The sequence below is a fragment of the Candoia aspera genome, chromosome 14, assembly GCF_035149785.1.
Source record: "Candoia aspera isolate rCanAsp1 chromosome 14, rCanAsp1.hap2, whole genome shotgun sequence".
Classification (NCBI taxonomy): domain Eukaryota; kingdom Metazoa; phylum Chordata; class Lepidosauria; order Squamata; family Boidae; genus Candoia; species Candoia aspera.
Window position 1 is genome coordinate 6,180,495 of NC_086166.1, and position 12,469 is coordinate 6,192,963.

Here is a 12,469-nt window from a genome sequence, read left to right on the forward strand (position 1 = left end):
GCACAAGCCATGGTTTCTCAGCTTTGTTCCACCTAACCCAGTGTTGCCCAAACGTGGAGAAGATATTCTGTGAGCTAAGCCCCATGTTCAAGAGATGTGGGATTTGTGGGATTTAGATCTACTCAATTTAATCTACTCAACAGAGTAGAGAATGAGTCAAAATGGAAGACAATGGCCACAATCTGCATTTGCTCATGGCAGTCCACTCTTTAAAAGATGCCCAGATGGCTGTCCTCTGATTAAAAGTTTCCTCTGGTTGAAGGGTTGGCCAGCTGAGTCTAAGGGCCCTGAAGATGCTCATCAATAGTTAACATCTCAAAAGGTCACCTGGACACCCCCTTCAAAGGTGAGGTATCTTGCATTTGTATTTAAATCACAGTCAACATGTCAAAGTGTGCTTCTATATATGTATGTATGCATTTATATTAATTTAATGATATAGTTACGGTGTTTTTTCCTTTGTTGCAGACCTGACTCTACAGTTTGGTCATGAAATACTACCTCTTGGTTCTTTCAAAACTCCATTGTCTTTGTAGTCCCACCCTGCTAACTTATAGCTATGCCCTACTTGCGTCATTGACCTCGCTAGATATGTGAAGAGCTACATCCAATGAAAGACCCGGTTGCTGTATCTATTCGCAGGTATAATCTAAATATGTGACATGTTCCCCGTTCCGATGTTTCTGCATCGTAACGGTTCGCTTGCCATGGTGCTGATACGTGTCCTGGCTGGGAGGGAGCTGCTGCGAGCCTTGTACTGAAAACGTGTTGATCTGTGCCAGAAGGAATGTGACTATCTCTGAAATGTCAAGGTCTCTTTGCCCGTTGAGCAGCAGAGCTCGTTAGGAGCACCTGGGAATGTGGGGTGAACTGCATGTAAGGGAGGGGCTGGGCTGCTGTTTGTACGATGCTATTTAGTTTGAGTTTAGGCGCGCTTTTCTCATTCTCAGCGTTTTACCCGTTTGCACCCTTTTCTAAATAAACTCAGAACCTGAACTGTTCCTTTGAGTCTGAGTGTGTTATTGGAATTAAGGCAACTATCACAATATGCTTGTAGAGGGACGAGAGCCCGTTTGCTGTAGTGGTTAAGGCAGTGTTTCTCAACCTTGGCAACTTTAAGAGCTGTGGATTCACCATGCTGGCTGGGGAATTCTGGGAGTTGAAGTCCACACCTCGTAAAGTTGCCACGGTTAAGAAGCACTGGGTTAAGGCATCAGGCTAGAAGCCGGGAGAGTTCTAGTCCCGCCTTAGGCACGAAGCTGGGCAACCCTGGGCCAGTCCCTCTCTCTCAGCCCAAGAGCCAATCAGGCGTGGTATGAGAGTCCTAGTCCCGCCTTAGGCATGAAGCCAGCTAGGTGACCTTGGGCCAGTCGCTCTCTCTCAGCCCAAGAGCCAATCAGGCGTGGTATGAGAGTTCTAGTCCCGCCTTCAGCATGAAAGCCAGCTGGGCAACCCTGGGCCAGTCCCTCTCTCTCAGCCCAAGAGCCAATCAGGCGTGGTATGAGAGTCCTAGTCCCGCCTTAGGCATGAAGCCAGCTAGGTGACCTTGGGCCAGTCGCTCTCTCTCAGCCCAAGAGCCAATCAGGCGTGGTATGAGAGTTCTAGTCCCGCCTTCAGCATGAAAGCCAGCTGGGCAACCCTGGGCCAGTCCCTCTCTCTCAGCCCTAGGAAGGAGGCAATGGCAAACCCCTTCTGAAAAACCTTGCCAAGAAAACTGCAGGCACTTGTCCAGGCAGTCTCCAAGAATTGGACACGATTGAATGGATAAAATAAAAACAATAAAATAAAAAGGGACAGTAACCCCATCCTCTTTAGTCCTGCCTTTGCCTCCAGTGCTGTCAATAAACTAATCTGGGCTTCCATGTAATCGCATCCTGGTCTCCAGTTCAAAAGAACCCCTTTTAGGGGAAATTTTCGTACTACCCTATCCTTCCTCTGGCCTGCACTCTGGCCTCTTTTCCTCTTCCATCTCCTTCTTCTGAAATTTGAATATCCTGATGCCACAATGCCATCGTTATCCATTGGGAATTCAAAAGCTTTTTGCAATGCAAGCGTTTTCCAGTGGCCCATTGGATGATCATTATTCTTCCCAGAAAATAAGCAGAATAAACCGCATGCCGGGCTGCCCTGAAATTGCAAGAATGAACGGCTGGGGTCCAAGAGGACAGCTCTGATGCCAAAGCTTCCAACTGAATCAGCAGTAACAAGCAAATCAAGGGGAGCTGGTTTTCTCGCCCCTTCGGCCCCATTGTGCCTGTATGCCTGGATTCCTTTTTAACCCTTGGACCATCATCAGGGCAACCGGCAACTTGCTTCCCGTATGCCTGCGATGAAAAAATAAAACAAAATAAAATAAAAAAGGTGCGTGACGACGTGCTCTCGTTTTAAAGGGTGCCAAGCCTATTCTCACATTGGCATTTTCATCCAAAATGCAGCTCAGGCTCCCGAGGTCCCATTAAATCCATGCAAAGTCGCTGCAGCCGCAGGAAGAAGGTGAGGATGAATCACATCCAAGGTGACAACAGCACCTGCTAGAAACTTCATCAAGTATCTTTTTCCTATCATCACAGGGATGTGTCACAGCTTCTGCACCCTTCCCCATCCCTCCTCCTCCTCTCTCTGAGTCTAACAAGCCCTTTCTCCTTCTCTTTACTGTATGCCAGGAGAACAACAATCATTAAAAATATTTACCAATTAAAACCAGGACCCAAGAGTACTGTGGTACACAGAGAGGAACTAGTACGATCCCCAAAATTGGTTTAACAAATCTTTTTCTCCCACTGTACTCATTTGGTTTCTTGGGATTCGGGCTAAACTGCCTAGGTTCAGGTGGCAGGTGAAAACCGAATGGGATTTGGGTGTTGGGCGGCCCAGCCAGTCGGGGTGGGTTAAACAGACCGTGGCTTAGGATAGGCAGCAGCCGCCAGAGGGACAAATGCCAAAAAAAAAGTGCCACAAGGGATGCTGACCCAGAACTCTATCTGATCCAGGTTAGTCTCACATTACCCTTATGGTCACTCTTAAACGGCCCACTGCTTTTCACCTCATCTCGCTGAAAGGCAACCCTTGGTCAGACATTATTTGTAACGAGCATTCATGCTTCCCCGGATCTGCTCATTCACTCTCATGGGGAAAAGTGCAAAATTCTTGGCTTCCGAGGGCAGCCTTCTTTCGTGCCGCTCTTTCGCCCAGTTCTCGTCTTCACCTTTTGTGCCCGTTTTTCTTACGGGGGACAATTGCTTCCAACTGGAATTAAGTTCTCAGCCTCGGCTGCCATGCTCCGTTTCCTGCAGAGGACAGCATTGCCCAAACCAAGTGCTGCTATTTATTTGCTTGCTTGTTTAATTTATATCACCGCCCAACTCCCCCAGCGGGGGACTCTGGGCAGTTTACAATAAATATTTATAATTTTTATATCACTTACAAAAATTGTATCACTATATCGCTATATTATATAATTATATCACTGCCCAGCTCCCCCAACGGGGGACTCTGGGCAGTTTACAATATTTATCATTGAGATGGCTGCCTGTATTACATAAGATAACCCTTGGCAGCTAATAACAGGTGTCCAAATAACAGAAAATCACAAAAAGACCACCCAGTGCCATGCTATAAGCCGGTGTTTCTCAACCTTGGCCACTTGAAGACGTGTGGACTTCAACTCCCAGAATTCCCCAGCCAGCCATGTACTTACATTGCTGTAAGTACTACTGCCACAGGGAGGGGAATGGAAGAATCTCAACCCCAACAACCTCAAGCCCATGAAGGAAACCTTGTTTCTGGCAATCCAACATATCTCCACACTTTTATTGAAGGTTTGCTATCAACCCAGCTGCTATCAGGCTGTTGAAGGCATTGCAGTGCCCAACAGTGCTGAATTTTCACAGGCATGCCCGCAGGATCACACGTCACAAGGAGGCCCCGTATTCTCAGATCTGCTTGGGGATTCTTGCAGACAAGTAATAAAGAATAAAAGGGGACACTCTTGTAATTGATACCATCACAAAGCCCGCCCAGGAGGGAACGATTCGCTGGAAAATCCCTTCCCAAATTTCATGGGTAACCCTCGTGTAATTTCCGCCCCCCCCCCACAAGACAGCCCTTGGTCTTCCTGCATGGGAAGTGAGTCAGAGCATAAAGTGAGGGAGGCTAGAGCAAACACCGAACTGGATTTAATTAAATTTAAATTAGATTAATTAGAGTTAAGAACAGCCTTCCTCAACCTTTTGACCCTGGAAGAACCCTTGAAATATTTTTTTCAGGCCTCGGGGAAGGAACTCCTGCACTTTCAGGCTCAAATCTAGGCCAGAAGTTACAAAATCATTATATTAGTTTCCTGGGTAAGCCTGTATGTATGCATGAACAGTGTTCTTAAACTGAAAATAAAGAACGAAACTTACTTCTTCAATGTGACGTTGCCCAAATCTGAAATACTTTTTAAAATAAATTGTGATCTCCCAGAGAACCCTGGGGTGCCATGGAACCCTGGTTGAGAAACCCTAGTTAAGAAGATTTCCCCACTTATTTCATGATTTTTTTAAAAACCTTGGGCACATTAAAAATGACAGTTAAAGGAGGTGGTGCAGGAAACACTGATTCCAGCTTCAGCAGGTCAATCCTTCCTAAATTATAGTTAAATAAATTTATTTATTTATTGTACTTTATAACAATTGTGATGTCGTTGCTTTTATGAGATTTTAATGTTTATGTTTGGAGCTTGATTTTACTGTAAACCTCTCAGAGTCCCTCTTTTGGGAGAGATGGGGGTAATTAAATCTGAATAATAAATAAATAAATAAATAAATAAATAAATAAATAGCCCGTTTAACTGAAAACCAGAAGCAGCCTGTAGCACTTTTTCCAACTAGCAAATTAAAAGGAGAGGTAATGCCTCAGATCTGGATCAGGATGCATAGAGTAGTAATACATCTGGAGCCATCATTCCTTGCATCTAATGAAGAGAGCTGCAGCTTGTGCCTTTTAATAAAATTTATTAGCTGGAAATGGTACTTCTAGATTTTTTCTGATTTTTTGCTCTTGTAGAATAAGATGGCTCTCCTCCTACAATGCACTTATCTTAAACATGCTTAATAAAATGGATGCTTCAGACCAGCTTCAGCTGTTTGTGAGATAAAACCAGCACCAGTAGCCTTGTCTTTCTTCTTCCTGACCTTGATAAATCATGCTGCTGGTGGCCATGTGCTTGAAACTCTCCACATTATAAAGCAGACTTAACAAACAGTAACCTTCCAGATGGAGAACCCCAACTTCACACCCAGCACGGCAATAAATCTCGAAGTTCCAGACATACCACTCCATATTCAAGAATTTGCTTACAGCAAAAGCCTAACAGACACAACATGGCCAGACCAGTTGCTTTATTGCAGACAAGAAAGAAGTCATATCTATGTAGAAGATCAACTAATTGCAGAACACCAGAATCAAACCCTATATATGTGTCTGCTTTAGAATTTAAATTCTAGGCTTTTTCCTCTTGCCTTTTCAAGTTAATGGGCCTTGACCGCATTTCCATAATGGTTTTGACTGCCCTGGGCACTGATGGTTCCTGCCTCACCAGCTTCAGCCCTCACGACACCCATCACCTCCACAGAACAAGCAAGCACCTAGAATTGGCTTCTTAGCCCTCGCGAAAAATGTATACTTCCACGGATGCTCAAGTGCTCCACAGCAAGGTTACTTTGCAATGCTCAGGTTTGCCAGTGAATCTCTTGTAAGGAAGAATCACAGGCTTGGGTCACATCAAACGGGAGGCTGCAAAAGCAGCCTATCGATTACAAATCACCACTCTTTTCTTAGCCTTTTTCCCAAAAAAATAATTCACAATTAGCACCACAAGCCAACACCTCTAGATCGAAGGGACCTCCATGTGGCCTGAGACAGCAAATCCAACAAGCAATTTGATTTGACAATACTCCTCCCAGGAAATCCTGTAGGTATGTTGGCAAATCCTGGTTAGTTTAATCACTTTTAGGCAATGCGTTAAGCCACTGGAGGTTTGTCAAACTTCAAGGAGATGCAGAGCCTGGAGGAGGATGGGGACTTTTCCTAAAAGCAGACTTCCAGTGCAACTGGTGTGTGATCTCAACTCCTAGTCTGGAAACCCTTACAATTCTGTTGTGTTGCTGTCATTCTTCATTCATTCTCTTCTTGGCAGTAGCTAGAGGCTACTGATACCAGACGGGATGATTCCCCCGCTGTGCAAGTTAGCTCAGAAATATCAAAAAGAAAAGGGTCTTGCTGTTTCCTCTCCTCCTTTCATCAATCATTCTTTCTCTACTCTCAGCCACTGTTCTTTGAATCTGAATTCTGCCTGGACGCCCGGTTACGACTGCCACGCATTCAGGTCAGTTCCTATTATTTTCCTTCATTCATTGCTTGTTACTGGGGAGAAAAAAACCAGATTCGGAACATGAGAGAGAGTTGGAGATGCACTGGGTCCAGCTAGTGGTTCTCTGAGATTGGCAGGTAGAGCTTGTAGCACTAGCTTCGTCCATCTTCCCGATCGGCTGAGAAGAGAGGCATTATTTCATGATAAGGCTGGCACCAATCTTCCAGAATGTACAAACTAGACTTAAGTTTTGGGGGTTGGGTGATGTTTAGCAGATGGACAAAAAGTTTCTTCTCCTGGAAGCCAGAAAGCTAAGTCATCAGACTCTATAAAGCAGTGTTTCTCAACCTTGGCCACTTGAAGATGTGTGGACTTCAACTCCCAGAATTCCCCAGCCAGCATGCTGGCTGGGGAATTCTGGGAGTTGAAGTCCACACATCTTCAAGTGGCCAAGGTTGAGAAACACCGCTCTAAAATATCAACCTGTACTTGATAAAGGACCTTTCATCCTTCAACGATGGCACATCAACAGGCGGATTGTGGGAAGTGGGGCACAAGGGACGCCATAACTCCCAATGCAGAAGTTCAACATCTTCTCAAATGACAGGTTTTTTTTTAAAATGGAGCCAGTTCACATTCATTTCCCAGTCATGTCCTAGCCAACATAGGTTCATTCGTCACTCTACACTCAATACATTAATTTAATCTGGCATTAATGTCATCGGATAAATGCCTTTGGGAAGACTTCTGGCAGGAGATGAAGCCGACAGCGACCTGCCCATCACTTTCCAGGAACTGGCATTGAGTGGAAAACTGGTCTTGCTTCTGGAGATCCAAAGGATATTTATTTATTTATTTATTTATCTATCTATCTATCTAATTTGTCCCCGCCCATCTCCTCCCATCAGGGGACTCTGGGTAGTTTACAACAATCAATTAAAAACCACCACCATAAAACACACAGTATAAAATACAATATTAAATAATATCAATAAAGGTAAAAATAAAGAATCCAGGTGGCGAAGAATCTAAAAGAGTCCAAGTGTGGAAGGAGTGGTCTATAGCAGCCATCCCCATGTAGATCTATTCCCCTCTCCACCCCAAGCAAGGCAGCAGAACCAGGTCTTCAGACTCCTCCGGAAGGCCAGGAGCGATACCCACCATGAGTAACAACTGTTAGTCGTCCTCCATTAATAAGTTTAATTCCATCTCTTCAGAATAACTGCCATCTCCATTTCTTGTTGTTGTGAGTTCTACAAAATAATTGGGATGTACATGGATAGCTGCTCCAGTGTGGACTTCCACATAATTTTATCATTGCATTATTTGGGGGTGGGGGTTGTTTCTGTTGGTTTTTACTCTTATCTTGGTTGCCCAGAGTCATAATTGGTGAGACGGATGGCTATATAAATCGATATAATAAACAATCGATGATAATAAACGCATTGACTTACAAGAAATTAAAAAATATTGTGCATGGCGCAATCCACCCCAAGCTGCATATGCAGTCTTCTTCTCTCTCCCGTTTATATCCTGCCTTTCCTTCCAAAACTCAAGAGTCAGCTGTCATAATACGTAATCCTTCATTTTTTTCCCTAGGACAATAACCCTATGAGGGAGACTGGCCCAAACAGAATCAGAATAGAATTTTTTATTGTGGGCACAGTCCAGAATTACAGATAGAAGCACATTAAAAAATAAAAATAAAGTAAAAAAAAAAACAGGATAAAAAAATATTATAATTGGTGGTGGGTTCATTGATGGGCACTCAAAGTCTGCCTAATTTTTACCAACAGTACATCAGGATTTGACTATGTTCAAGGAGACTGAATCATACTGATTTGACCACAACAACTGTACATGGAAAAGATCAGAATTTCCCGAGTGTTTTATCAGGTAAGGAATCATAAGGTGAGGCGTAGTTTCAACAGCCCCTTGTCCACAGGGGCACGGTCTTAGCTCATGGGGAACTTTTTTCTATCAGCCCTCCAAAACGGCTTTGAAGCTGAAGTTAGCGCTCTTCAGAATTCGGAGACGGCTCTGCGATGTAAGTATGTCAGCCCACGTAGTCTTTTTGGAATGGAGTAGCCGAGGGTAGATTTCAACCTGGCTTTCCCCAGTCCAAGATTAACACCATCCCCACCCGTTCTCCATTTGCAACGATTCCTTTGTGCCACGCACTCACCTGTACGCCTTTGGTAAAATGGGAGGACACGGAGCAAACTGGATATGGGATCCTAGCACCCTGAACTCTTGAGAACTTTAGCTTCAGGTTGAAATTTACATTTCAAGGTCATTCCTCGTTCTTTGTAAGATATTAGGAGGAAAAATAATAAAATCCTTTTAGTTGCTAGGAAACATCGGAAGAGAAGTGGTGCTGAGGGAAAACAATCTGGGCGACTCTGCACGGTCTTAACTGGAAAGTATGTCCCATGTTTGAGACTGATGGAAAATGACTTCCTGACAGGATTCCATCTAAAACAGCCTCATCAGCCCATCAGGGTTTGAGAGTGGATGGCAATGACGCACGTGCAAGTAGACATTTCAGAGAAAGCAGGGTGAGAAACCCACCATTTATGGACCCTGGACGCTTTTCCCATTAGTGCAACCAAGGGTTCTTTGGGAGACATTTCATCGTAAATACGCTGGTGATTAATTTTAAACCCCATGCAAATGGAAACCACCAGGAGAACACAAAATGACACTGCAGACACAAACTGTGCACAGAGGGACGGGTTCCACATCCTGGTTAGGGAAGACATGACTGTCACGGATTCGGTCTGAAGAAGGGGCACAACACTGTGCTTGTGGCAAGGATCGTTGGGTGTCTGCTTGACAGGAGGCCCTGAATGATGGAAAAGCAGAGACCCTTATGGACGTTGAGGGCTACAAGGTGGGAGGCCGCAGGGACCTGGTTGGCTGGCCAGTTTGGGGAAGCTGGGCAGGTCCTTGTCGGTGCACCTGGGGTGAGTTCTACTGTTAGGCCAAGTGGGCCTCTCAGGGGGGCAGCAGAGCTGGGGAAGCTCATTGTGAAGGAGGTGGAAGGCTGAGGTCCTCAGCTGGTGGAGGATGGAAAGTGGGGGTTCCTCCAGGTTGCAATTCCCATGTCAGGGTGGCCCTTGGACCTTGCTGGTGAGGTGGCTTCTGTCCCTTGGTTTGATGGGATGGCTGGGGGGCTTTGTCTGGGGCAGAGAGGGTCAGTTTGGGCCTCATGGGATTAGGCAAAGAGATGGACTGGGTTTGACCCTGGCCCTATCTAAAAGACGGGGAGGAAAAGGGTGCGATTTCCATTTTGTTTGTTAGGTTTATTTTCTCCCTTGCAGTGACAAGTTCTTATGAATCGCATTTCTCATCTCATCTAAGGGGCTCAGGGAGAAGCGTATGGTTCTTTTCCCCCTCCTGTTTTATAACCTGTATGGACCCTCGCCGAAACACCTCCTTGGCCTTTCTGGACCCATCTCCTGGGCCCTACTCTGCAGCACCTGCCAAGGGGAATGGGGCAAGTAGCCCCAAGCGGTGGGGAAGCCTTCCACCAGGAAGCCTCACGTACGGCCTGCCTTTCCTAGAGCTGTTGCGGGTCTTTTCGGCTCCAGCCAGTGTTTCTCAACCTTGGCAACTTTAAGATGTCTGCACTTCAATTCCCAGAATTCCCCAGCCACCATAGCCAGCATAGCTCCAGCAAAAGCGTTCCTTTTCTCCCAGGCATTTTGCTCGTTTCATGTTCCATTTGATTTTAAGCGCCAACACCATGCTGGAAGAATGCCTCTGATTTGTTTCCATGGCTGTTTTTTTTCCCCTTTCCATTTCCTTACACTTTCCGTATGGTGTGTTTTTCTGTACTGTTTTTACGTTCTTCATTCTTTCCTTGCCTTTGTGTTTTCAAAAAACACTGTGGGAAGTAACTTCGTAATCCACCCAAACCACCTGAACGGCTGCACACATCAGCAGCTGCACACATCAGAATCCTCATCACGTCTACACACCAGCCTACAAGGTAGGCTTAGCTGAGAATAGTGATGGGGACAGGTTGTACGATGAGAAGGTTGGGAATTGTTCCATTTAAGGACAAAATCTCCCCACAGTGCAGCATTCCTGTCTCCACATGTTCCTTGTTTATCGAAAATCTGTTTCTCTGGAAGGGAAAAATAAGCAGTTTTAATTTTAACTAGTAATAATGTACCTTCGCAGGACAGGCTTCCTGCGAAGGTACAAGTGCAGCTTTAAGCCCTTGGTGCAGAAACTCCCTTTCTAAAAATTATTCCTCTGATATTTAAAACGAAAACTATCGAAGCATATTTCCACTAAACAGAGCTCCAGAAAGATGGACCCTACTCTCTGCATAAAAGAACAGGAAAAAATATTGGCTGATAGGTTCAGAGTACTGTGAAAAGCAGAGTTGACGAAACAACCCATCTCCCTTAACATGTTTCTAGGCAAGCATCCTTAGAAATATTTTCTTCATCTCTTCCAGAATAGCCACTTGCAATTATTTTTTTAACAAGATAGCTCTGCTCCACATTCACACAGGCCATGGTTTATTTTAACCATGGTTTAATACTAAGCCAAAAACAAGGAAACCACATAGAGGCTCAGCATTACACATGAGCCGAGTCATACATTCTGTCTAGGTTTATATACTGCACTAAATCCTGACGTGTTGAATAAACCACAGTTGGCTGGATAGTCACATCATGCTCAGCTATAAACAATGGTTTGCACCCAATGGCTGGGTTTGAACAAATGCTAGGTCATAAACAAGTAAACCTGACTTTGTCTTACCACAAAATCGGGTTTACTTGTCTATGACTTAGCATTTGGAAGTGGTGGGGAAGTGGTATGGAAGCTCACCACCAACTGGTGATGTGGAAGTTCACATTTGTAAGTGAACCTGTGGTGTGGAAAACACCCTGCAGTAAGCTGTCATACTGCTAATGAGTGTGTAAACTAAATAACCGTAAGGGCACACCACAAGCCTCTCAGAAATTAGACGTGTACTTTCACACTGCTGATAGGGAAACAAGTCAATACATTTGGCATCTTAAAAGACCATGTGCCAGAGGGGACCAAACGGGGGGTGGGCAGGCCCCATTTGCTTCAGTGGTCTAAGAGAAGCAAAATCAGAACGAAATAGGTACACACACCATTCTGCTTTTTGATGGCCCTGATTGCTAACTTTTCCCTTCTGCTGCCCAGAAAGTCTTACAGTAATTAATTTTCGAAGGAAAAGAATTATCATGTGAAGAATTTATCACCTCTTTGTCAACTTTACCCATGGAACGTGTGAAGAGTGCCCTCCAAACTATAAATAATCCATACACTTTCAAGAAGCAATTAAAGAGCTAGAATACACGGTGGGTCCCTCTGGAGAAAAGCCCTTTTTCATTATGTATGGGCACAGTTCACTCGCCACAGTAGGGATCTCATCTCTGACTGGCATCTCTAAGTTCCAACATAATGCAAATTATCCTTCATCGTTATTCTCTGCAGCATCAACCACTTTGGAACATAAGAACAAAGCTGGCCACATTTTGACATTTCAAACTTTACTGGCTTTGGTGTTCGTCCTCAGCTAGGTAGTTAATAGAAGACAAGGCTGCAATCTTTAATCAATGAATAGGCAGTACTAAGTGTTACTAACATTGTGGAGCTGTGTAGAAGTGGCATTCGCCCTTAATTTTCATAATGCCTCTTTTAAAATGGTACGCACGTAACTTTAAAAAAAAATACAGAATTAAACAGCTGGTTAAAACTAACTTGGTCAAGCCTGTTTTGATGATGTCCCATCAAGTCATTTTTGACTCCTAGTGATCACATAGATTTTCTCCATGATGATCTGTCCCCAATCTGGTATTTCAGATCTTCCAATGGCGCACCCATCACCACTGTAACCGCGTCCCTCCCCCTTGCTGCTGGTTGTCCTTTTCTTCTCCTCTTTCCTTACACCTTTCCCAGCTTTAAAGCCTTCTCCAGAGAGCTGGGTCTTCCCATAATGTGTCCAAAGTAGGATAATTTGAGCCTGGCCATTTGTGCCTCGAGTGAGAACTCTGGGCTGATTTGTTCAATGATCCATCGGTTTGTTTTCTTGGCTGTCCATGGTCTTCTCAGGAGTCTTCTCCA